We start from the raw sequence: 24,967 nt of genomic DNA, 5'->3' as shown, positions 1-24,967 counted from the left end.
GTCCACTCTTCAGTCGTTTTGTTCTTTTTTTAAAAACAGTACATTCTGGTAGAACTTTCTTTTGAACAGTGATGCCAATTCCACCAGAGTTTTGAGGAAGAAAAAGAAGACTTACCCAATCCTTTTTCTATTTACAACTATGCTGTTCTTAATAAACAAAACAGTCCAGGGCCCAGTGCTAACTGTGGCCAGTTCCTTGCCAAGGCACAGCACATGGCCTGCACTCACCTCTCTTCTTGGTGGCCTTGGCCTCCTATTTGACTTTGCACCCTCAGTCCATTCATTTGTGCTGATGGGGTTTTAGTCCTCCGAGGGACAGTGACAGATGCTAAATGACAAGTGGTGGTGGCTATGGCACGTGCTGCTCTCTGCTTGTCCAACACCCCTTCTTTTTTCCTCCTTACGGCGATGGTCTGAGTTCCTATGTTGATGCCCTGAGATTCTAACCCCTAAGGCAATGGTGTTGGGAGGTGACACAGAGGCTGAGCTCTTATGCATGGAACTAATGCCCTATAAAAGAGGCTTGAGGGCTGGCGCCGCGGCTCAATAGGCTAATCCTCCACCTGTGGCACCAGCACCCTGGGTTCTAGTCCTGGTTGGGACGCCGGATTCTGTCCTGGTTGCCCCTCTTCCAGGCCAGCTCTCTGCTGTGGCCCAGGAGGGCAGTGGAGGATGGCCCAAGTCCTTGGGCCCTGCACTCGCATGTGAGACCACGAGAAGCACCTGGCTCCTGGCTTCAGATCAGTGCGGTGCGCCGGCTGCAGCGCGCCTGCCGCAGCGGCCATTGGAGGGTGAACCAACGGCAAAGGAAGACCTTTCTCTCTGTCTCTCTCTCTCTCACTGTCCACTCTGCCTGTCAAAAAAAAATAAAAATAAAAAAAGGCTTGAGGCCTGAGAGTGGCTCCTGGCCCCTCCCCGACGTGAGCCAGCAAGCAGGGGCTCAGCAGATGTCGGGTGCGCCAGCGCCCTGAGCACAGTCCTCCAGGCTGCAGACTGCCAGGAGCACATTTCTGTCTTTTCTAAGCTTCCCAACCCATGGCGTCTTGTTAGAGCTGTCACAGGGGACTAGGACGCTCCCTGGCTGGACGCCAGTGTTGCTCAGGGCCCAGAGGAGTCCTGCCTAGGCTGTGCCAGCTCCCCTCCATCTGGGGGCAGCAATGTAATCTGATGCTGGCCAGTGGCACTCCAGAGTTTCTGTGTGGGCCTTCGCGGAAAAGATGAAAAGGGTCTGGCCCAGCTGGGATGCTCTCATTGCCTTTCACTTTTTCTTGTCTTCCTGGAATGCAGATGCTGTGCCTGGAGGTGCAGCAGCTGTTCTGTTACACTGAAAACTACCCACTGAAGGTGTGGGAACAGGAAGAAAGGAACCTTTCTCTGCGGGGATGGCCCCAGCCCTGCTGAGCTCCCAGCTCCCTCTTATGTGAGCAGAACAGCTCCTCCACCAGACTTGGCCAGATTTTCTGCAGCTTGCAAGGGCTCCTCCTCAGACAACATGGCATCCCGGAAAGACGGAGGAGTTGAGGGCGTGATGTGTGAGTGTCCCTGCGACTGGTACTGATGGAGGGAGTGGGCCGTGGGGCAGCAGCGTGAACCACAGTTCCTGAGCACAAGGGCAGAGGCATAGAGGGTTTTAGTGACACCTGCCGGGAAGGGGCGAGCTGGGATTCACACAGGGTCTGTACCAGCTCCCCCACACCATCAGGGTTCCTGACCTCTCTGACCCAGGCTTCTAGGCTTCTGCTTCTGGCATCTGGAGTCTGGCTTCAAGTCTCCTGGCCAGGCTGCAGGCCCTGGCTCCACGGTGAAGACAGGGTCCTCTCCCCACTCCCTCCCTGGCAGGTGCAGCTGCTGCTGCAGGGCTGGGCTCCTGGGTCCATGGTCTCTCTGGCTCCACCTGCAGGATGCGCTGGAGACACTTCCCAACTCTCCTCCAGTGCCTCCCTTGCGGGAATGATAGGCACTGGGCCCCTTCTTAGACTTCTGACTTTTCAGAGCTGCAAACCCATCACTCTTCACACTGTGTCTCCCTCATTTCATTTACTGTCAGTTTCTAAAACTCCCAATGCCCTCTTCTGGAAACGTGTGTAGCAGAGGGAAGCACGCACACTTTTAGGAGAACTGTGTGTCGCATCTGTGCACGGTGCACCCTTGGAGTTGCCAGGAGCTTTGGGCACCATCCAGCCTCCCTCTGTGCCCTGAGGACTGCAGGCTCAGATGGGCATGGGTGGCCACGCTGAAGCCAGGAGCCAGAAACTCCATCCCGGTCTCCACATGTGGGCAGAGACCCAAGCCCCTGGCCATCTGCTGCTTCTTTCCCAGGCATGTTAGCCAGGATGGAAAGTGGAGCAGCCAGGATCCCAAAAGGTGCTTATATGGAATGCCGGTGTCACAAGGGATGGCCAACCTACTGCACCACAGTGCTGGCCCCAGACTTGGAGGTTTCAACCAAGATGGATTTTCTGTTGTGTGTGGATGTGCATGTACGTGGGTGCTTGTGTGTCGTCACACCCAAGGAGTCAGGAGCTCCTCCTGATGCAGCCCCGCCGTGTGCTGCCTGTCCCTCCGAGGAAGCTCCTGAGGACCTCACAGCCATCCTTACCTCGAGACCAGCTCTGCCCTGGGACCCTGTACAGTTGTCCAGGTGCACTGTAGAGCAACTCCAGCCTTTGGAAATCAGAGTGTGTGTCCTGACCCAAATGTGTCCCGGCATCTCTTGCCCATTCTCACCTTGTGCCCAGCTCGTCCTGGTTGGGCAGAAGCTATCTTCATTTTAGGAAACCCTCTCAGTCCCAGGCGAGCCAGGATGCTTCGTCCCCTCACCTGTTACTGTCCACTCCTTTTCAGGCTGAACAACACTGTTTCCTAAAGTGTTGGTGGTAGGACAAGCTGTCTCTGGCTCATACTGCAGTTAGTGTCCCTGTTAACATACAGCATCTGGAACTGAAGGGACACTCAGTGTGGAGGCGAGTGGACCTGTCTGTCTGGACCTGTATGTCATACATACATGTATGACCTGTCTATCATACATTCCATTTTTAACCAGCTTCACCCTACCATTGACTCACACTTGCATGGGCCACCAATTGCAACCACAGGACTAGGGGCAGGCATTGGCCTAGTGGTTGAGACACCCATGTTTCACATCAGAGAGTCTGGGTTTGATTCCTGGCTCTGCTTCTGATTCTAGCTTCCTGCTAATGTGGATCCTGGGATGCAGCATGTGATGGTTCAAGAACTTGGGCCCCTGACATCCACAAGGGAGATCTAGATTGAGTTCCCCGCTCCCAGCTTTGACAGGGCCCAGCCCTGGCTGTTGTTGGCATCGGGGAAATGACCAAGAAGCTGGGAGCTCTTCAATCTCTTATATTGTCTCTGTCTCTTTACCTCTTGAGTGAAAAAAATAAATAAAATCAAAGGACTTTGTTCCAGAAACTTCTGCAAGTAGGGTCCCTTGCAATCCTTACCTCCTGCTGTATTTACCAATTGGCCTTTTCAACCTAATGGCGATTTTTTTTAAAGATTTTATTTTATTTATTTGAATGACAGAGTTACAGAGAGAGGTAGAGACAGAGAGAGAGAGAGACAGAGAGAGAGAGACAGAGAGAGAGAGGTCTTCCACCTGCTGGTTCACTCCCCAGATGGCCGCAATGGCCAGAGCTGCGCTGATCCGAAGCCAGGAGCCAGGAGCTTCTTCTGGGTCTCCCACGTGGGTGCAGGGGCCCAAGGCCTTGGGCCATCTTCCATGCTTTCCCAGGCTATAGCAGAGAGCTGGATTGGAAGTGGAGCAGCCAGGACTAGAACTGGTGCCCATATGGGATGCCAGTACTGCAGGCTACGGCTTTAACCCGCTGCACCACATCGCCGGCCCCCCAATGGCAATTTAATTTTAATTCATCCTAGTTGAGCTTTTTTGGCTTGGGCCTCATCATCAACCCTGTTCAGGTGATATGAATTGTGAGCCTTTGGCCCATCTTATTGGTAGCCTCATCCAGGTATGTGGTATTTGAACATTTGGTAGACAGATCCTCTGTGCCCTCAAACAAGCTGTTAAGCCCTGGGGCATATCACCTCAGATACCCATTCACATTAATATCAAGCTGTCAGTTGATAACCTAAAGATTTCTTTTAAAATATTTATTTATTAATTTGAAAGAGTTACAGAAAGAGATCGAGAGATTTTCTATCTGCTGGTTCACTCCCCAGATGGCTACAACAACCAGGGCTGGGCCAGGCTGAAGCCAGTATCCAGGAGCTTCTTCTAGGTCTCCCACATGGGTGGCAGGGGCCCAAGAACCTGGGCCATCTGCTGCTGCTTTTCCCAGGCCATAGCAGGGAGCTGGATGAGAAATGGAGCAGCTGGAATATGAACCGCCACCTGGAAGGAATGCCAGCGTTGCAGGTGGCAGCTTAACTCACTACGCCACAACGCCAGCTGAAGTTTTCTTGCTTGGCCGCCTGGGAACAGATCTAATTGTGTTTTGGCCCTCAGAGGAACTGGCAGAGGCTTTGGTCACATGTCCGTGAAAAATCAAAATCTCTTGGGGGCTGAAGATTGTTCTAGAAAGGGTAGGGTGTCTTCAGATCACACCTCTCTGGAGGAGTCCGAATAGTTGAGGCGTTGCCTCTGTAATTATGTGGGTGGTTTACTCCCAGCAAAGCAAATCCTCAACTGGCTCCTTTCTACCTCTCATAGGTCTCTGAGTCACCTCTCAGCAGCAATTTTTAGTAAACTCTTGGGGATTCAGACCGATTTACTTGAAATGTCAAGACTTTATTTTACCACATAATGATATTAGTGCAGTGGCATGTACCTCCAAGTGTGGCCTCTTAGAGCTTGTGTTTTAACTTTTTATTTCCATACCCTTGATCCTTTGTAAAAATGGAGTTAGGAGCAGAAGTTTATCCTAGCAATTAAGACACCTGCATCCCACAGTCAGGGCACCTCAGCGTGATTGCCAGCTCCAGCTCCTGACTCCAGCTTCCTACTAACACAGACCCCAGGTGGCTGCAGTGGTGGCTCAAGTAACTGGGTTTCTGTCATCCATGTGGGAGACTTGGGTTGCATTCGCAGCTGCTGGGTTTGGCCCTGACTTGGGCCCTGGCCACTGCAGGCATTTGGGGAGTAAACCAGTGAAGGGGAGCTGTCTATTTTTCTCTCAGTCTCTGTACCTCTGTTTCTCTGCCTCTCAAATAAATACATCTTTAAAACATAGGGGTGAGCTTTTGGTCTATTGGTTAAGATGTTGATTGAGATGCCTGGGTCTTGTGTCAGAGTGCATGAGCTGAACACCCACCTCTGGGTCCTGACTCCAGCTTCCTGCTAATGCAGACCCTGGGAGACAACAGTGATGGCCCAAGTAATTGGGTTCCTGCCACTCCTGTAGCAGATCCTGGTTGAGTTCTCAGTTCTCAGTCCTAGCCAGGGACCATTGTGGCCATTTAGGGATGGGAACTCTTTCTCACACTCACTCTCTCGGCCTCTCAAAAAAAATTTAATAAAAAAGTAATAGATTGAGTTAATATGTATAGAGAGATTCTAAGATCTTAGATTTTTCGGTTCCATGAGTTTTAACATTTAATATATAATCCATGTAGCCAGCACCCCAGGCAAGATACAGATCATGCCATCACCCCAGAAAGCTCCCTGGTGCCTCGTTCCAGTCAGTCCCCTCCCTTGCCTTTCGTTCTGTCAAAGACTCTAACAGGTCTTAGACATCATGCAGATATAACCAGGAAATAAATAGCTCATAAAAATAAAATCAGCCAGCTACACATGATTTGGTAATACCTAGAGTGTGAACTGTCCTGTCTCCCTGGAACAGGGAACTAAGTTTTTACTGCATCGTTTGCTCACATTTCTACAGCATTACTTTCTTTAATAGTTCAGTGGCACACTGATGAAAACACGAATTCTGTGTTATGACATGCACCTATAGGGTTTTTTTTAATGTTTAGGAACATTTGAAGCTAAAAGAGGGCAGTCTGTCTGAACTTGAATGTCGTCGTGTGTGTGAGGACTCACGTCATAGTCCCTGGATGGCAGAAGTGCCCCATGAGGCCTGTGGCAGCAGAGGTTCACACAGGTGCAAGAATGGGCATCAGCTGGGCTCCTCCTAGTGGTTTTCTGTTGACTGCTGTTGTGGAGACCTGCATTTGCAAGAGCGTCCCGCCTGCTGTGGCTGACACCCCTGTGGGTATCCATGGCATGTGAGTAATCGGTACAGTCTGGCCTTGCCAATAACAAAGGCTTCTCTTGTTGCACAAGATAAACTAGATAGGTGCATTCACATGGACAGGAGACAGCTCTATGTAGTTTCATTTTGTAAAGTGTCAATATTTATTAGGATGATGGCAATCCTAAGAAGGCTCTGCAAAGTTCTTCAAGTCTTGTAGCAAATTATTTTTTATCTGTCCTGCCTCGAGTTCAGCCTTAGTGTTTGTGATAGTTAATTGTATATGTCAGCTTGACTGGGCTGAAGGGTGCCCAGGTGGATGGCAACACATTACTCCTGGGTGTGTCTGTGAGGGTGTTTCCGGAAGAGCATGGCATTTAGATCGCCAGGCCTTGTAAAGGGGAGTGGCCTCACCAACTGCAGTGGGCACCAGCCACACACTGAGAGCTCAAGAAGAACAGAAAGGCAAGGAAAGACGAATTTGCTCTCTCTGAGCCAGGACATCCATCTTCTCATGTCCTTGGACATCCACAGTCTTGGTTCCCAGGCCCATGGACTTGGACTAGAACTATGCCACCAGCTTTCCTGGGCTTCCTGCTTTCATGTGGCAGGCTTGGGGACTTTGTAACCCATAATCCAAGTCCTCATAACAAGTCTCTCTCTCTCTCTCTCTCTGTCTCTCCCCCCCCCCACACACACACCTTACTGGTTCTGTTTCTCTGAGCTACCCTGGCTGGTACAGCATCCTGCCCAGCTGTGGCTATGTACTACTCGCACCACTGGGTAGCAAAAAAGAAATATTAGTTGCAACAATAATGACCACCACCATGATCATAATAGCAGCTGCGTACTGGCTGCGCATCAAGCTGGATGCTGTGCTGAGGAGCCTGTACAGATGATCACAATGAGGTCCCACAGTCAGCAGCACTTACGGATGGAGTAATTGAAGTCAGACAGGCTAAGTAACTTGCCTAATGGAGCTAAACTGTGTTAAGGCAGAATTTGTTTTAGGAGAGAAACCTGGGGACTGCACAGCCATGGGCGAGCAATGCGCTTGGTTGAGAGTCACAGACAGCCCTTGGGATGTCTGTGGAAACTCCTGGAGAATGGTGGCCCTTCTTGCACGTTTGCCCCTTTCCGCTGGTGCTGCCTGTCCGTAAATCCAACAGAGCAGGAGGCTCTGAACAAGTAGGCTGTGCCAGTGTGGTCCATGTGGCAGGGAGCTGTAGGCAGCTTCCAGGGACTGAGAGGGACCCCCAGGCAACAATCATCAGGAAAATGGAAATCTGGAGCCACCATTTAGTGCGGCTGGTTAGGCCGAAGTCTGTGAGGGCAGCATCCCATCTGGTCACCACATCAAATCCTGACCACTTCACTTCCGCTCCAGCTCCCTACTAAAGTACCCGGGAAACAACAGAAGATGGCCGAAGTACTTGGGCCTCCGCCACCCCCATGGGAGATCCTAAGGGAGTTCCAGTCTCCCGGCTGGTCTGGCCCAGCCCTGGCTGTGTGGTCATCTGGGGAGTGAACTGGTGGGTGGAAGCTGTCTCTCCCTCTCTCTTCTCTCTTCCTTGCTCTCTGTCACTCTGCCTTTCAAATAAATAAATATTTTTTAAAAAGACAAGAAAATGGAAACCTGAGCCATCCAACTACAAGCAACTATATTCTGTGAGAACCACGTGGGCTTAGACGAGAACGCTGAGCTCCAGCTGAGGCTAGAAGCAAGGCCCCTGGCCTTTGGCCCCCTGAGACTGTGGAGTGACAACACGCTTCTGACCTACTGAACTGAGAGATAATGAATGTCTGTTGTTCGGAACTGTTAAATTTATGGTAATCTGTTACTCAGCAACAGAAAGCAAATACACACGTAAACATTATGAAACTAATGGCCAAGATTCTCCCCTCCATTCCAACCTTTACACATTCACATTTATTTCTCACCCTATTGTGTGGGCTAAAACCCTGGATTGTAGAGAATAGATGACCTTTTTGAAAATACTTCAGTTTTCCTTCATTGAGAGCTAAAGCTTCTAATGCTTAATTGTTAAGTACAACACTTTTCTCATGTTTTGGATTCATAAATTTTCTAAAGCTAAATTATCATTTCATTCTAAGAATGAACCTTTACTTAAAGAAAGTTTAATGCATCACTGGATTTAGTTCACTGTTTTATTTAAGGTTTTTGTCTTAGATGTTTATAAAAATCATCAAGTGTTACTTTTTTTTTCTTTTCCCAAAGAAGGCTTTTATTTAATGAATAAATTTTCATGAGCACAACTTTCATGAGTTTCATAAGTACAACTTTAGGAATATAGTGATTCTTCCCATCTTACCCACCTTCCCACCCCACTGCCTCCTCCCTCTCCCATTCCCAGTCCCATTCTATTAAGATCCATTTTCAATTAACTTTATACACAGAAGACCATGTGTCTGTTGGCCATTTGGATTTCCTCTTTTAAAAATGTCTGTTAAAAAAAAGAAAAATGTCTGTGTAAGTCCTTTGCCCATTTTGTAACTGGGTTGTATGTTTTGTTGTTGTAGACCTTCTTGATCTCTTTATATATTCTGGTTATTCATCTTTTATCAGTTGCATGGTTTGCAAATAATTTCTCCCATGCTGTTGGTTGCCTCTTCACCTTCCTGAGTGTTTCTTTTGCAGTATAGAAGCTTCTCAATTTGATGTAATCCCACTTGTTAATTTTGGCTTTGATTGCCTGTGCCCATTGGGTCTTTTCCAGGTACTCTTTGTGCCAATATCTTGCAGGGTTTCCCCAATGTTCTCTAATAATTAGATCGTATAGGGTCATAGAATTAGGTCTTTAATCAATTTTGAATGGATTATATGTAAGGTGTAAGGTAGGGTTCTGCTTCATGCTTCTGCATGTGGAAATCCAGTTTTCCCAGCACCATTCGTTGAAGAGACTGTCCTTGCTTCAGGGACTGGTTTTAGCTCCTTGGTCAAATGTAAGTTGCTTGAAGATGCTTGGATTGATTTCTGGTGTTTCTGTTCTGTTCCACTGATCTGTCCATCTGATTTTGTACCAGAACCAGGCTGTTTTGATAACTTCCTTGTAGTATGTCTTGAAACTGATATCATGATGTCTCCAGCTATGTTTTTGTTGTATAAGGTTGCTTTAGCTATTTAAGGTCTCCTGTGTTTCCATATGAATTTCAGCATCATTTTTTTTCTATATCTGAGAAGAATGTAGTTGGTATTTGATTCGTATTCCATCAAATTTCTAAATTGCTTTTGGAAGAATGGACATTTTGATGATATTGATTCTTTAAATCCATGAACTTGGAAGATTTTTCCATTTTTGTATCTTCTTTTTATATCGACAATTACATAATAGACAGATATATGTAAAGATATGACAGAAAATTTCACATTACAATATGTGTTCTAACTTTATGTGATGAACACTGATGTTTTCTATTTCTTTACAAATTTCTTTTGGAGATCTGCTAATCTGACTTTATAACCCCTTAATGAGTTGCGTTCTACTGTTTGGGAAAGGGTCAGCCCTTGCCTTCTGGTGTAAGTTTATGAAATCGGCCAAGCAGCAAGTTCAGTCATGGTGAAGAGTCCTTGGCCAACACTCTGATGCTCAGAGCAATAGTTATTTAAGATCCCTTCCTGACTTGGAATTTAGGGATATAAACCTAAGATAGTTTCCTTTGTACTGCTGGTAGTAGAGACAGATGACATAGGGTGGACAAGAAGCACCGGGCTGGGCTCATGAGATTGAATCTACATGGACATGTCCTTTTGTGACAGTGAGTCTCACTGTTAACGATGGAATTAAATTAAGAAATGGCATAAATTTGTTCTGGCTGTAACATCTTAGGATTCATAGAAAGAGGTACCCCAGAATTTGTCCAGTGCAACCTTTTTATTCCAAGATCCAATCTAGAAGGATATCAATAGACTCCTGATTTCTTTAAGGTTTGGTGTTAGGAACAAGTGTACACCAAAGATTGACTCCTAGTTTCTAACTTTATCTATCTCAGTTTGGTATAGGACTGAACCATAGTTGTGTAGAACAGTAATTTCCAGAAAAGACATAGTTTATTAAACACTACAGTTAGGGTAGGATGAAAATTTTTAAAAATCAAAAAGAGAAGAATTTAATCTCATTGGGACGATAAGAGCTGAAGGCTCCATTGGTGCTGGGTGAGGAAGCATTTGTGCTGGCCTTTGAGAGAAGGCAGGGTTCCATCTGGTCTCCCATGTGGCTTTCAGGGTTCCAAGTACTCAGGCCATCTTCCTCTGCTTCCCCAGGTGCATTGGCAGGTAGCTGGATCAGAAATGGAGCATTGGGAACTCGAACCTGTGCTCATGTGGGATGCCAGTATCCCAGGCTGTGGCTTAACCTGTGGCACTGCAATGCTGGCCCCAAGACAAGTGATCTTATATACTAAGAAATTTGACTTATAAAGGAGATCCATTTAATTTATTTTATTTCACCATAGTTCTGAGCTAAATTACAATTTTTCTAAAGATTTTCTTTTTTCTTTTAAATTTACTTGAAAGGTGGGGGAGAAAAAGAAATTTCTCATCTGCTGGTTCACTTTCCAAAAGCCTACAAAAACTAGGGCTGGGCCAGACCAAAGCTGGGACCCAGGTACTCAGTTTGAGTTTCTTTTGTGGGTGGCAGGGACCCAAGTACTTGAGCCAATACCTGCTGCTTCCCAGGATCCCCATTAGCAGGAAGCTGGAATCAGTAGTAAAGCCAGGGCTCAAATCCACATACTCTGATATGGGGTGCAGACGTCCCAGACAATGTCCCAACCACTGCACCAATTTCTTTTTGATTCATTCATTTTTCTGAGGTCCTGAAAGAGGATGGGTGGCAGCTCTCCACAGAGCAGGAAAAAGGGGTCCTGCTTCTCTGAGCTGGCTAAGTCCCATCTTCTTCCAGCTCATCTTCTTCTAAACAACACTTCATGAGTTTTATTTATTTCTTTTTTAGCTTATAAACAGTACAAGTAGGGCTGGCACCGTGGCTTGCTTGCTCTATCCAGACGATTTCTTTGTTGTTCACTTGTATTCTGCTCTCTCTTCTCTTTATCCTGATCTTCTTTTGTCTGTTTTATTGATTTATTTGAAAAAACAGAGTAACAGAGACAGAAGGAAAGAGAGGGAGAGGGAGAAGAAAAGGGAGAGAGGGAGAGGGAGTGGGAGAGGGAGAGAATCTTCTATCTGTTAGTTCACTCCCTAGATGGCTGCAATGGCCAGGGCTGGCCCAGGAACCAGGAGCCAAGAGCCAGGAGCCAGGAGCCAGGAGCCAGGAGCCAGGAGCCAGGAGCCAGGAGCCAGGAATCAGGCACTTCATCCAAGTCTGCCGTGTAGGTGCAGGGGCCCAAATACTTGAGTCATCTTCTGCTGCTTTCTCAGGTGCATTAGCAGGGGGCTGAATTGAAAGTGGAGCAACCAGGACACAGACTGGTGCCCACATGGGATGCCAGTATCTCAGGCAGTGGCTTAACCACTAGCTCCACAATGCCAGCTTCAAAAAAATAGTTCTTGAAGGTATAAAAATAATTTTTAGGGGCCAGCGCTGTGGCGCAGTGGATTAAAGCCCCAGACCATAGTGCCAGCATCCCATATGAACACCAGTTCGAGTCCTGGCTGCTCCACTTCCAATCCAGCTCTCTGCTATGGCCTGGGAAAGCAGTAGAGGATGGCTCAACTCCTTGGGCCTCAGCACCTGTGTGGGAGACCAGGAAGAAGCTTCTGGCTCCTGGCTTCGGATCAGCTCAGCTCTGGCTGTTGCAGCCATCTGGTGAGTGAAGCATCTATGGAAGACCTCTCTCTCTGTCTCTACCTCTCTCTGTAACTCTTTCTTTCAAATGAATAAAATAATTCTTAAAAAAATAACTTTTAAAAGCATTTTTGGGTGCAATCACAGGAATAGTTTCTTCATATTGGAAGCATGTCCAGAAAGGAGGAGGCACACTCAGATCACCTTACATTCAGTGCCAGAGAAAGGGAAGGTGAGAAGATGGGTCCTGGCTATGAAGGAGGGTGACTGACTCTGGGGTAGATGAACAAGTGGTCAGAACTTCAACTCTGCTCCACAAAATGCTGGGCAGTTGGGATTAGGGCAGATTTGGAATAGCTCCTGCTCCTTACTGATAATGCCACCCAGGACCCACTACCTAAGCTTTTCCAGCCTCAGTTTCCCTGTAGAAAGAAAGTAGAAAGAGAAAAATTTAGTGATCAATGAAATCTCATGTTATCAGAAAAGTTAGGATCATATGGTATGCTAATTAGAACATTTTGAAGAATGCAAGTCCTTAAAGACACGGGCCTTCTCTCTGCTCTACTCACGATGGAGAAGAGTAGGTGGCACTTTGGCCTTACTCGCTCTCTCATGCACATCCATTGCCTGGCATTTGTTCTTATAAGGAACCAGGGCCCGTTGGAGAGAACCTGATTCCCTGTCTCTGACAGAGGAAGCCTCAGGCTTGGTCTGGAGCAAAAGAAGCATGATTTCAGAGACTTCTGGTACTGAGCTGCAAGTACAGGGGTTAACCCCTGTGGGTTCCCGCCTGCGTTGGGCGGTAGGAACATAATAAGGAAAGTGAAAATGACAGCTTGGTGGAATAATTGAAGCTGTACAGTTCATAATCATATTAAAAGAGGAAGAAGGAAAGCCATCTGACAAGAAGGAACTTACAGTTGAAGAGTGAATGTAGTGACGTGCGCGTCAGCTTGCATGAGTCGTAGCAAGCAGAACAGTAATGCTGGGTTCCCTATACTTCCACACATTGGCTGTGGGTGCACACTTATTTTTGGCTGTACGAAGGGGGCGAGCATGCCAGGGTTTGGCTCTGGCCCTGACAGAGCTGAGCTCTGTGGCAGTGGGAGGGTGGGCACTGGATTACAGTGGTGGCGCTGGTGGGTGCTCCAGGAGCCTCATATGGATTTAGACCCCCACCCCCAAAGTTCATGTGTGGAACTCAGCCCCCAGTGCAACAGTATGGGGAGGCAGGGCCCAGCTGGAGGTGGTTAGGTCAAGTGGGCTCCACCTCTCAGGAAGAGATGAGTGTTGTTCTCCCGGGAGTCGCTTGATGTAGCAGTGAGTTTGAGCCCCTCTTACCCTCTCTTGCTCTGCTGGGCCCACATGATGCTTTCAGTCATGCTATGATGTAGCAAGAAGGCCCTTACCAGATGCTGGCCCCTGTATCTTGGACTGCCCAGCCTCCAGAACTGAGAGCCCAATGAATCTGTAGTCATTATAAATCACCCAGTCTACGGCATTTTATTACAGCTGCAGAGGGGTGGGTGTCGCGTGCAGCAGGTTAGGCTGCTGCTTATGATGCCTGCGTCCCACATCGGTGGAGTACTGGTGCGAGTCTCACTTCTGCCTCTGATTCAGATCCCTGATAACGTGCTAATCAGGGCTCAAGTACTTGGGACCCTGCTATCCCTGTGGGAATCCTGGGTGGAGTTCCTGACTCTTGGCTTCAGCCTGACCTACTCCCAGCTGATATGGACGATTAGGGAGTGAACCAGCAGATTAAAGATCTCTGTCTTCCCATCTCTTTCTGCCACTCTGTCTTTCAAACAAACAAACAAATAAGTAAAACTTGAAAAAATCTGGCTCTCTGCTAATGCTCCTGGGAAAGTGGCAGAGGACAGCCCACACTGGAGACTTGGAAGAAGCTCCTGGTTTTAGACCAGCCCAGCTCTGGCCATTGCAGCCATCTGGGGAGTGAACAAGCAGATGGAAGGCATCTCTCCCTTTCTGTCTCTCTCTGTAAACTCTGCCTTTCAAATAAATAAATAAAATAAATAAATAAATCTTTAAAAAAATTATGGTAATTTAAGTTTGTAATCATAACTTCAATGTATAAGAAAATTTTATATTCAATTTTTTTCATAACATTAATATTTATTGCTTCATATGAATACTGTATTGAAAGCCCAAGCCAAGTTTATAAACAGAAATTATATAATTATATACTGCTTCACAAAGGCAATGAACATATTACATTCTACAAAATTTACTTTACAGAATTTTAAAAGTCTAATATCAAAAAGTACAGCTGAGAAAACAGGTATAAATTTGGCAGCCATTAATTTTGACAGGGAATTTTCAGCTCACATGACTTTAAATATATGGATTTGAAAATATTGAGTTTAGAGTAATCATTGTGCTTCGTGATGATTTGAAAAATATAACCCTGGCTGTCGAAGAAGCATGTTCAAAAACATTTAATTCACTTCAAAATGTCATACAGATTATGGTAGTTTCTATGTACCCCTAATGCCTCAATTAGCCAAGGCACATTACTAAAGCAACAAATTAATTCTTCCAGTACAGCACTGTTTCATACCATTGACATTTGCATATTCTAGACTAATTTAGAAAGAAATGTGTAATATTCACAGTGTTCAGGAAGGCAAGCAAAAAGTCAAGGAACCTGCCTGGTTATTCTGGGATGGTCTCATGTCAGGTTCATAAGCATTCATTCTGCAACACAGTAAGCTACTGATGGAACACAATTACCAAGATGGGTACATCTTCTCATCAATAACCATGTCTTTTTCTCGGGTGCCTCAGAAGTATACAAAAGAACTTCGGATCTCTTGAAATTTGTTTAACCTGGCATTTCAACAGACAAGATTTCCAGGGTTTCACAAGGGCCAGATTTTATCCAAATTACTCAGAAGAGGAAGAAAATATCTTAGGAAAGAGCTTAACTCAATCATCACCAACAGAAAAAGTATCCTCTGTATTCATTTCTTTTTCTTTTTTTTTTAAACTTTTATTTGGTAAATATAAATTACCAAAGTATAGTTTATGAATTACAATGGCTTTCCCCCCATAATTTCCCTCCCACTCGCACCCCTCCCATCTCCCGCTCCCTCTCCCATTCCATTCACATCAAGATTCATTTTCAATTATCCCTATACACAGAAGATTGGTTTAGTATATACTAAGTAAAGATTTCATCAGTTTGCACCCACACAGAAACACAAAGTGTAAAATACTGTTTCAGTACTAGTTATAGCATTACTTCACATTGGACAACACATTAAGGACAGATCCCACATGAGAAGTAAGCACACAGTGACTCCTGTTGTTGACTTTACCAATTGACACTCTTGTTTATGGCGTCAGTAATCTCCCTAGGCTCTAGTCATGAGTTGCCAAGGCTATGGAAGCCTTTTGAGTTCACCGACTTTGATCTTATTCAGACAGGGTCATAGTCAAAGTGGAAGTTCTCGCCTCCCTTCAGAGAAAGGTACCTCCTTCTTTGATGGTCCTGTTCTTTCCACTGGGATCTCACTTGCAGAGATCTTTCATTTAGGTTTTCTTTTTTTTTTTCCAGAGTGTCTTGCTCTCCATGCCTAAAATACTCTCATGGGCTCTTCAGCCATATCCGAATGCCTTAAGGGCTGATTCTGAGGCCAGAGTGCTATTTAGGACATCTGCCATTCTATGAGTCTGCTGTGTATCTCGCTTCCCATGTTGGATCGTTCTCTCCCTTTTTGATTCTATCAGTTAGTATTATCAGACACTAGTCTTGTTTGTGTGATTTCTTTGACTCTTAGACCTATCAGTGTGATCAATTGTGAACTGAAATTGATCACTTGGACTAGTGAGATGGCATTGGTACATGCCACCTTGATGGGATAGTATTGGAATCCCCTGGCACGTTTCTAACTCCACCATTTGGGGCAAGTCTGATTGAGCATGTTCCAAATTGTACATCTCCTCCCTCTCTTATTCCCACTCTTATATTTAACAGGGATCACTTTTCAGTTAAAATTTAAACACCTAAGAATAATTGTGTGTTAATTACAGAGTTCAACCAATAGTATTGTACATCAACAGTCAGGACAAGGGCTGATCAAGTCACTGTTTCTCATAGTGTCCCTTTCATTCAACAGGTTTCCCCTTTGGTGCTCAGTTAGTTGGCGCCAATCAGAGAGAACGTATGATATCTGTCCCTTTGGGACTGGCTTAATTCACTCAGCATAATGTTTTCCAGATTCCTCCATTTTGTTGCAAATGACCGGATTTCATTGTTTTTGACTGCTGTATAGTATTCTGTAGAGTACATGTCTCATAATTTCTTCATCCAGTCTACTGTTGATGGGCATTTGGGTTGGTTCCAAGTCGTAGCTATTGTGAATTGAGCTGCAATAAACATTAAGGTGCAGATGGCTTTTTTGTTTACCAATTTAATTTCCTTTGAGTAAATTCCAAGGAGTGGGATGGCTGGGTCGAATGGTAGGGTTATATTCAGGTTTCTGAGGAATCTCCAGACTGACTTCCATAGTGGCTTAACCAGTTTGCATTCCCACCAACAGTGGGTTAGTGTCCCTTTCCCCCCCACATCCTCTCCAGCATCTATTGTTGGTAGATTTCTGAATGTGAGCCATTCTAACTGGGGTGAGGTGAAACTTCATTGTGGTTTTGATTTGCATTTCCCTGATTGCTAGTGATCTTGAACATTTTTTCACGTGTCTGTTGGCCATTTGGATTTCCTCTTTTGAAAAATGTCTATTGAGGTCCTTGGCCCATCTCTTAAGTGGGTTGTTTGTTTTGATGTTGTGGAATTTCTTGATTTCTTTGTAGATTCTGGTTATCAACCCTTTATCTGTAGGATAGTTTGCAAATATTTTTTCCCATTCTGTAGGTTGCCTCTTCACTCTCCTGACTGTTTCTTTTGCAGTACAGAAACTTCTCAATTTGATGCAATCCCAATTGTTAATTTTGGCTTTGACTGCCTGTGCTTCTGGGGTCTTTTCCAAGAAGTCTTTGCCAGTACCTATATCTTACAGGGTTTCTAAAATGCTTTCTAATAATTTGATGGTGTCAGGTCATAGATTTTAGTCTTTAATCCATGTTGAGTGAATTTTTGTGTAAGGTGAAAGGTAGGGGTCTTGCTTCATGATTCTGCACATGGAAATCCAATTTTCCCAGCACCATTTATTGAATAGACTGTCCTTACTCCAGGGATTGGTTTTGGATCCTTGATCAAATATGAGTTGGCTGTAGATGTTTGGATTGATTTCTGGTGTTTCAATTCTGTTCCATTGGTCTATCCATCTGTTTCTGTACCAGTACCATGCTGTTTTGATAACAACTGCCCTGTAGTATGTCCTGAAATCTGGTATTGTGATGCCTCTGGCTTTTTTTTTTTGTGCAAGATTGCTTTATCTATTTGAGGTCTCTTGTGTCTCCATATGAATTTCAGCATCATTTTTTCCAGATCTGAGAAGAAGTTCTTCGGTATCTTGATTGGTATTGCATTGAATCTATAAATCGCTTTTGGGAGAATGGACATTTTGATGATATTGATTCTTCCAATCCATGAGCATGGAAGATTTTTCCATTTCTTGGTATCCTCTTCTATTTCTTTCTTTAAGGTTTTGTAATTTTCATCGTAGAGATCCTTAACGTCCTTGGTTAAATTTATTCCAAGGTATTTGATTGTTTTTGTAGCTATTGTGAATGGGATTGATCTTAGAAGTTCTTCCTCAGCCGTGGCATTGCCTGTGTATACAAAGGCTGTTGATTTTTGTGCATTGATTTTATACCCTGCTACTTTGCCAAACTCTTCTATGAGTTCCAATAATCTCTTAGTAGAGTTCTTTGGGACCCCTAAATAAAGAATCATATCATCTGCAAAGAGGGATATTTTGAGTTCTTCCTTCCCAATGTGTATCCCTTTAATTTCTTTTTCTTGCCTAATAGCTCTGGCTAGAACTTCCAGAACTATATTGAATAGCAGTGGTGAGAGTGGGCATCCCTGTCTGGTACCAGATCTCAGTGGAAATGCTTCCAACTTTTCCCCATTCAATAGGATGTTGGCCATGGGTTTCTCATAAATTGCTTTGATTGTATTGAGGAATGTTCCTTCCAAACCCAGTTTGCTTAGAGTTTTCATTATGAAAGTGTGTTGTATTTTATCAAATGCTTTCTCGGCGTCTATTGAGATAATCATATGGTTTTTCTTCTGCAGTCTGTTAATGTGTTGTATCACATTGATTGATTTGCGAATGTTGAACCATCCCTGCATAGCAGGGATAAATCCCACTTGGTCTGGGTGGATGATCTTTCTGATGTGTTGTTGCATTCTATTGGCGAGAATTTTATTGAGGATTTTTGCATCTATGTTCATCAGGGATATTGGTCTGTAATTCTCTTTCAATGCTGCATCTTTTTCTGGCTTAGGAATTAAGGTGATGCTGGCTTCATAGAAAGAATTTGGGAGGATTCCCTCTTCTTCGATTGTTCTGAATAGTTTGAGAAGAATTGGAGTTAGTTGTTCTTTAAATGTCTGATAGAATTCAGCAGTGAATCCATCTGGTCCTGGGCTTTTCTTTGTTTGGAGGGCCTTTATCACTGTTTCAATTTCTGTCTCAGTTATGGGTCTGTTTAGGTTTTCGATGTCTTCCTGGTTCAATTTAGGTAGGTTGCGTGTGTCCAGGAATCTATCCATTTCTGATAGGTTGCCTTGTTTGCTGGCATACAAGTCCTTGTAGTAATTTCTGATGATTCTTTTTATTTCTGTGGTGTCTGTTGTTACGTTTCCTTTTTCATCTCTGATTTTATTGATTTGGGTCTTTTCTCTTCTTTTTTTAGTTAGTTGGGCCAATGGGGTGTCAATTTTGTTTATTTTTTCAAAAAACCAGCTCCTCGTTTGTCTGATTTTTTGTAATTTTTTTTGGATTCAATCCTGTTGATTTCTTCTCTGATTTTAATTATTTCTCTTCTCCTACTAGATTTGGATCTGGTTTTCTGTAGATTTTCTAGATCCTTGAGGTGAATTGAAAGCTCATCTATTTGGTGCCTTTCCAATTTCTTGATGTAGGCACCTATTGATATAAACTTTCCTCTTAACACTGCTTTTGCTGAATCCATAAATTTTGGTATGTTATGCTGTTATCCTCATTTACTTCCAAAAAATTTTTGATTTCTCTTTTAATTTCTTCTATGACCCATTGTTCATTCAGGAGCATGTTATTCAATCTCCATGTGTTTGCATATGCTCTAGGGATTCCTGAGTTGCTAATTTCCAACTTCATTCCTCTATGGTCTGAGAAGCTGCATGATTTGATTCTAATTCTTTTGAATTTGCTGAGACTTGTTTTATGGCCTAGTATGTGGGCAATCCTAGAGAAGGTTCCATGTACTGCTGAGAAGAATGTAAAATCTTTAGCTGTAGGATTGAAAGTTCTGTAGATATCTGTTAGATCCATTTGGGCTATAGTGTCATTTAAATCTACTGTATCCTTGTTGATCTTCTGTCCTGTTGATCTATTTCTGAGAGTGGAGTATTGAAGTCCCCCAGTACTGTTGTATTGGGGTCTAAGTCTCCCTTTAAGTCCCTTAACAAATCTTTTAAATAAACCGGTGCCCTGTAATTAGGTGCATATAAATTGATAATCATTATATCTTCCTGTTGAATTGATCCCTTAATCATTATATAGTGTCCCTCTTTGTCTCTCTCAACAGTTTTTGTGGTAAAGTTTATGTTGTCTGATATTAAGATGGCTACGCCCGCTCTTTTTTCATTTCTGTTGGCATGGTATATCTTTTTCCAGCCTTTCACTTTCAGTCTGTATGCATCTTTGTTGGAAAGATGTGTTTCTTGTAAGCAGCAAATAGAAGAGTTTTGTTCCTTAAGCCAATCAGCCAATCGGTGTCTTTTAACTGGACAGTTCAGGCCATTAATGTTCAATGTGACTAATGATAAGTGGTAACTTTGCCCTTTCATTTGCCAAAGATAAGTTCTAATATATGCTTTGAATTCCCTGTGATTTTTTTTTGACAGGCAGAGTGGACAGTGAGAGAGAGACAGAGAGAAAAATCTTCCTTTGTCGTTGGTTCACCCTCCAATGGCCACCACGGCCAGAGCGCTGCGGCCGGCACACCGCGCTGATCCAATGGCAGGAGCCAGGTGCTCCTCCTGGTCACCCATGGGGTGCAGGACCCAAGGACTTGGGCCATCCTCCACTGCACTCCCTGGCCATAGCAGAGAGCTGGCCTGGAAGAGGGGCAACTGGGACAGAATCCGCTGCCCCAACTGGGACTAGAACCTGGTGTACTGGCGCCACAAGGCGGAGGATTAGCCTACTCAGCCACGGCGCCGGCCCCCTGTGATCTTTTGCTGTGAGGTTTCCTTCCTTTACCTTCTTTCATATTGATGACCGCGTTTCTGTGTTTCTGTGTGCAACACATCTTTAAGCATCTTTTGCAGGGCTGGACGAGTGGTGACAAATTCTTTCAATTTCTGTTTGCTATGAAAAGTCTTTATTTTACCTTCATTCACAAATGAGAGCTTTGCAGGATGTAATATTCTGGGCTGGCAGTTGTTCTCTCTTAGTACCTGGGCTATATCTCGCCATTCCCTCCTAGCTTGTAGGGTTTCTGATGAGAAGTCAGCTGTGATTCTGATTGGAGATCCTCTGAGAGTAATCTGACGTTTCTCTCTTGCACATTTGAGGATCTTTTCTTTATGTTTCACTGTGGAGAGTTTAATTACAACGTGTCGTGGTGAGGATCTCCTTTGGTTGTGTTTATTAGGGGTTCTATGAGCTTCCTGTACTAGGATTTCTCTGTCCTTCTCCAAACCTGGGGAATTTTCTGCTAATATCTCACTAAAAAAGCCTTCTAATCCTTTCTCCCTCTCCATGCCTTCAGGAACTCCTAGAACCCGAATGTTGCGGTTTTTAATAGTATCCTGAAGATTCCTGACAATATGTTTTAGATTTCTAATTTTCTTTTCTTTTCTTTGGTCTGACTGTATCCTTTCCTGTTTTCTGTCTTCTAAGTCCGATATTCTCTCTTCTGCTTCACCCATTCTGTTTTAAGGCTCTCTAATGTGTTTTTCATTTGATTTATTGAATTCTTCACTTCATTATGATTTCTCGTCACTATCACAGTTTCCTGTTGTACTAGTTGTTTCATTTCATTTTTATTCCTCCTTAATATTTCATTTTCATGAGAGAGATTTTCTATCTTGTCCATTAAGGATTTCTGTAGTTCAAGAATTTGTTTTTGAGAACTTCTTAATGTTCTTATCAATTTTTTGAGATCTGCTTCTTGCATTTCTTCTATGTCATCATCTTCATAATCTTGAATTGGGGTGTCTTTTTCATTTGGGGGCGTCATAGTGACTTCCTTGTTTTTATTACCTTGGTTTTTGCATTTGTTATTTGGCATATTGGAGATATTTGGTTTCTTCACTGTGGTGCTTTTTCTTGTTATACTATGACTCTAGATTAAGTGGACTGTCTGTTTTTGATGCAGCCTTAGAGGCTTGAGATGGGTGTGGCCTGAGAGCTCTGTTTGGTGTGCCAAAGGTGACACTCCCAGGTTAGGTGTGGTAGATCTTTCTTTCTCTCTCTCTCTCTCTCTCTCTCTTTCTTTCTTTCTTTCTTTCTTTCTTTCTTTCTTTCTTTCTTTCTTTCTTTCTTTCTTTCTTTCTTCAAAAGGGAAGTAATTCCACACAGCTGAACGAAGTTGGAGGTACTTAGCAGGCAATTGATATACCCACAGGAGCCAGAGATCAGAAGCTCTTTCCCAAGGACCACACAGGGAATCTGTTCTGCCCTCAGGGTGGGCTCAAATTATCCTTCAATCTCCCACTGGGTTGCCAAAGTTACGGAATTGTAGCATCTCTGGAGAGTACTCACATGAATTCGTGAGTTCTCTCCCCCACCGCCTCTTTTTTCACAGTCTCAGTTCAGTAGCACCACAAATTCACTAGGTCCTAATCTCCTGTTAATTCACCCCGCCCAGAGTCAGGTTTTTCTGCTAGGCTCAGGGCCGGTGCAGACCTGAGGTTGCCCTGCTTATGACGTATGTCCAAGATGGCGCCTGCTCTTTGTCTTGCTCGCCTTTGAGAGGTGAGTGGAGAGAGAGAAACCCGTGTCCGTATCGGTCACTTTTTTTTTCTTCTCTCTCTCTTCTAGTTAGCCTGGTGAACTTTTCCCCCCCAGGGGTCGTTCCCTCTAGTCTCCTCTTTCGGCTTGCCTGTTGGTGTCTCGGGCTCTTGCAGTTTGGCTCACCTTGCGTTCCAGCGCTGGTGTGTTGAGTCTGCCTCTGGTGTCCCGAACTGTGGGCTCCCATGCTCTCCACGCAGGTCCACTGTGAATCACTAGTTCCGGAAGAGTTTTTTCTGCTGTTTCTTCCCCTACTCTTCCTTGAACCTGCAGTATCTCCACTTTTATTAAACTGTCTCTCTCCAGACTATCAGTGTGCTCCCTTCCTATTCCACCATCTTGCTGCTCTCCCTGTATTCATTTCTTATAGAAACAGAAAAACATAACATTTCACCCCTTAGAATAAGGGTGACTTTAAGTCATATCTATATATCTATATCTATATCTATATCTATATATGACTTAAATTTCCATTGTACACAAACAATAAAATCTGGAAACCAGCATGAAACCCTACAATTCTTGTTAAAATATTGACATTATGGCCAAAACAGGAAAACTGCTAGAGCTGTCAGAGATAAGACAAAAAGCTTTCTTGCATATATATAAACTAAATGTGATAATCTCAGAAAAGTTTTCAAAATTATAATTACCTTCCAGTTTAAAAACTTTAAAACTACATAAAAAAAAACTATACATAAACCACTGATTTGACCAGACCAAAAAAAAAAAAAAAAACAAAAACAACAAACAAACAAAAAAAACAAACACAGTAAGCAGGACCCAGAGAAGCTGATATTCACAGTTCTTACGTGTACAACTCTTCCAGGATTTAAAGTACTTTACAACCTGTTTCTCTTGGAAAACTGCAGGTCCACTGTATCACATAAAAGTTTTATACAGTATAAAACCAGAACTGCATGTAAAATACTGCATGTGTGTGTTTCTAAACTGTCAGTCCTGCTCCATTGGCTCCTCTGGGACTTCTGAGGCTTCATCATTGTTTTCCATGAGTGACTGACAGAATCACTCCAGTTTCACTAGAGCTGGGTCCTTCTGATTCTTCTGTTTCATGACAGTTAGAACCACTACTTACAGGGCTGTATTTTCACCTTCAGAATGTAATTCTTTCTCAGCTTGAGATACATCAGAATCTTCCACTGAGTATTTTCTTCAGAAGTCTCTTCATTCACAGTTAAGGCATCATTGGATTCTTTTTCTTGATTTTCTCTTTCTCTTTCCTCTTCTTTCTCCTCTTCTGCACAGTGCTGCCTGGCCATGTGATTTTCTTTGTCTTTTTTTTTTTTTTGACAGGTAGAGTTATATATAGAGAGAGACAGAGAGACAGAGAGAAAGGTCTTCCTTCCGTTGGTTCACTCCCCAAGTGGCCAGGAGCCAGGTGCATCCTCCTGGTCTCCCATGCGGGTGCAGGGCCCAAGCACTTGGGCCATCCTCCACTGCCTTCCCGGGCCACAGCAGAGAGCTGGGCTGGAAGAAAGCAACCGGGACTAGAACCGGGCACCCATATGGGATGCTGGCGCTGCAGGTGGAGGATTAACCAAGTGAGCCATGGTGCTGCCCGGCTTTCTTTGTCTTTACCCTGTAGTGAAGACCAGGCTTCTGTCTGCCAGAACTGGAGAACTCTCTCTGGAAGCTGTCTCAAGGATGCCTCTCTCACTTCCTCTTCTTTGTCAAAGCTCAGTCTTTTCACCCCATGGCCCTGGGCTGCTACAGCGTCTTCATCTGGGTGTTTGTTATGGGGCTCACGGAGGAGACTTCTGCTCAGATGCCAGCGAATCACTGTACTTTTTCTCTTCATTTTGCTGTAAGGTTGACTCTTCACCGTCTGGGCTCTCAGGCAAACCATTTGTTGTCATTGGAACTAAGAAAGAAACCTTTGGTTGATTAAGTGGTCTGGGGGTTCCAGGCACATTTATATTAGACCTCTCAGGATAGCTTGGTGAATTTCCAGGAAACATAACACCACTCATTCTATTTAAACTATTAGAATTGTTTTTCTCTGGATTAGGATAAACACAGCTAACAACCATCACATTCTTTTCCACTCCTCTGAGAAATTCGTCTGTTCCTGTATAGTTTCTTCTTGGATCTGTCAGCAATTCACATAGTCTCTGAACAGTAAAAGGAATGCTAAGAAACTGTACCTTCAGTTCTAGAGAGTAGCTATAATCCATCTTCTCTCATTAAATGCAGCGACATTTTTCAGCATTCTTCCCTTCATTTCATCAAAGGGAATGTACTTGACATCAGGGCTGGGAGGACCTCTTGGTTCAGGAGCTGAAGTTTGAAATCATCCATCCCTTTCTCCAGTTTGAAAATAAAATAGCCTTTAAATTGGGACCACTGCATCCTTCCTAAATAGTACAAACCCCAGGAGATCCAAGAGTCAGAATGTCAGCCGATTCCCCAGGCAGGCAGTACGACCATCCGTGGCAACAGGTGGTATACATATATATATTGAATTGTTTCTCCAGTCTTGGCTAAACGGCAAAGAAACTGCTGCAGGACAGGACAAACTTCCTTTTTACCCCCCTTCTCAAAATCTTTCAGCGCCTCCTGCCGCCTCTCCACGCCCCTGGCTTTCCTGAGTCTCGCAGCCTCCGCCTCCCTCCATGCGCCTCCCTGGGCCTGGAGAGCCTTCCCCCCACCCCCCACCCCTGACGCCCTCCCCCCCCCCCCCCGCACACACTCTGACTTGCCGCGACCCAGGGAGAGGGGGTCGCCACCGAAGAGAGCTGGGGGAAGCCAGCGAGAGAGCAGCACCTTTCTGAGCTGCTACCACGAGCCCTCCAACATCCGAAAACTTTTAAAATTTAGGCTTGATACACTGAGTACTAAATAAAATACAAATAACCAT

General features: G+C 44.5%; 1 protein-coding gene and 1 pseudogene across 1 annotated transcript in view; one reads left to right on the top strand and one right to left on the bottom strand.

The window, feature by feature from the left end:
• Window positions 1-24,967, top strand: part of MFSD1 (major facilitator superfamily domain containing 1) — a 102,665-nt gene that overhangs the window by 12,475 nt on the left and 65,223 nt on the right. The gene's annotated exons all lie outside the window — the stretch shown is intronic.
• Window positions 1,417-24,543, bottom strand: LOC108177893 (serine/threonine-protein phosphatase 4 regulatory subunit 2-like; annotated as a pseudogene).

The sequence above is a fragment of the Oryctolagus cuniculus genome, chromosome 4 (genome assembly GCF_964237555.1).
Source record: "Oryctolagus cuniculus chromosome 4, mOryCun1.1, whole genome shotgun sequence".
NCBI classification, from domain to species: domain Eukaryota; kingdom Metazoa; phylum Chordata; class Mammalia; order Lagomorpha; family Leporidae; genus Oryctolagus; species Oryctolagus cuniculus.
This window is presented reverse-complemented; position numbering and strand designations above follow the sequence as displayed.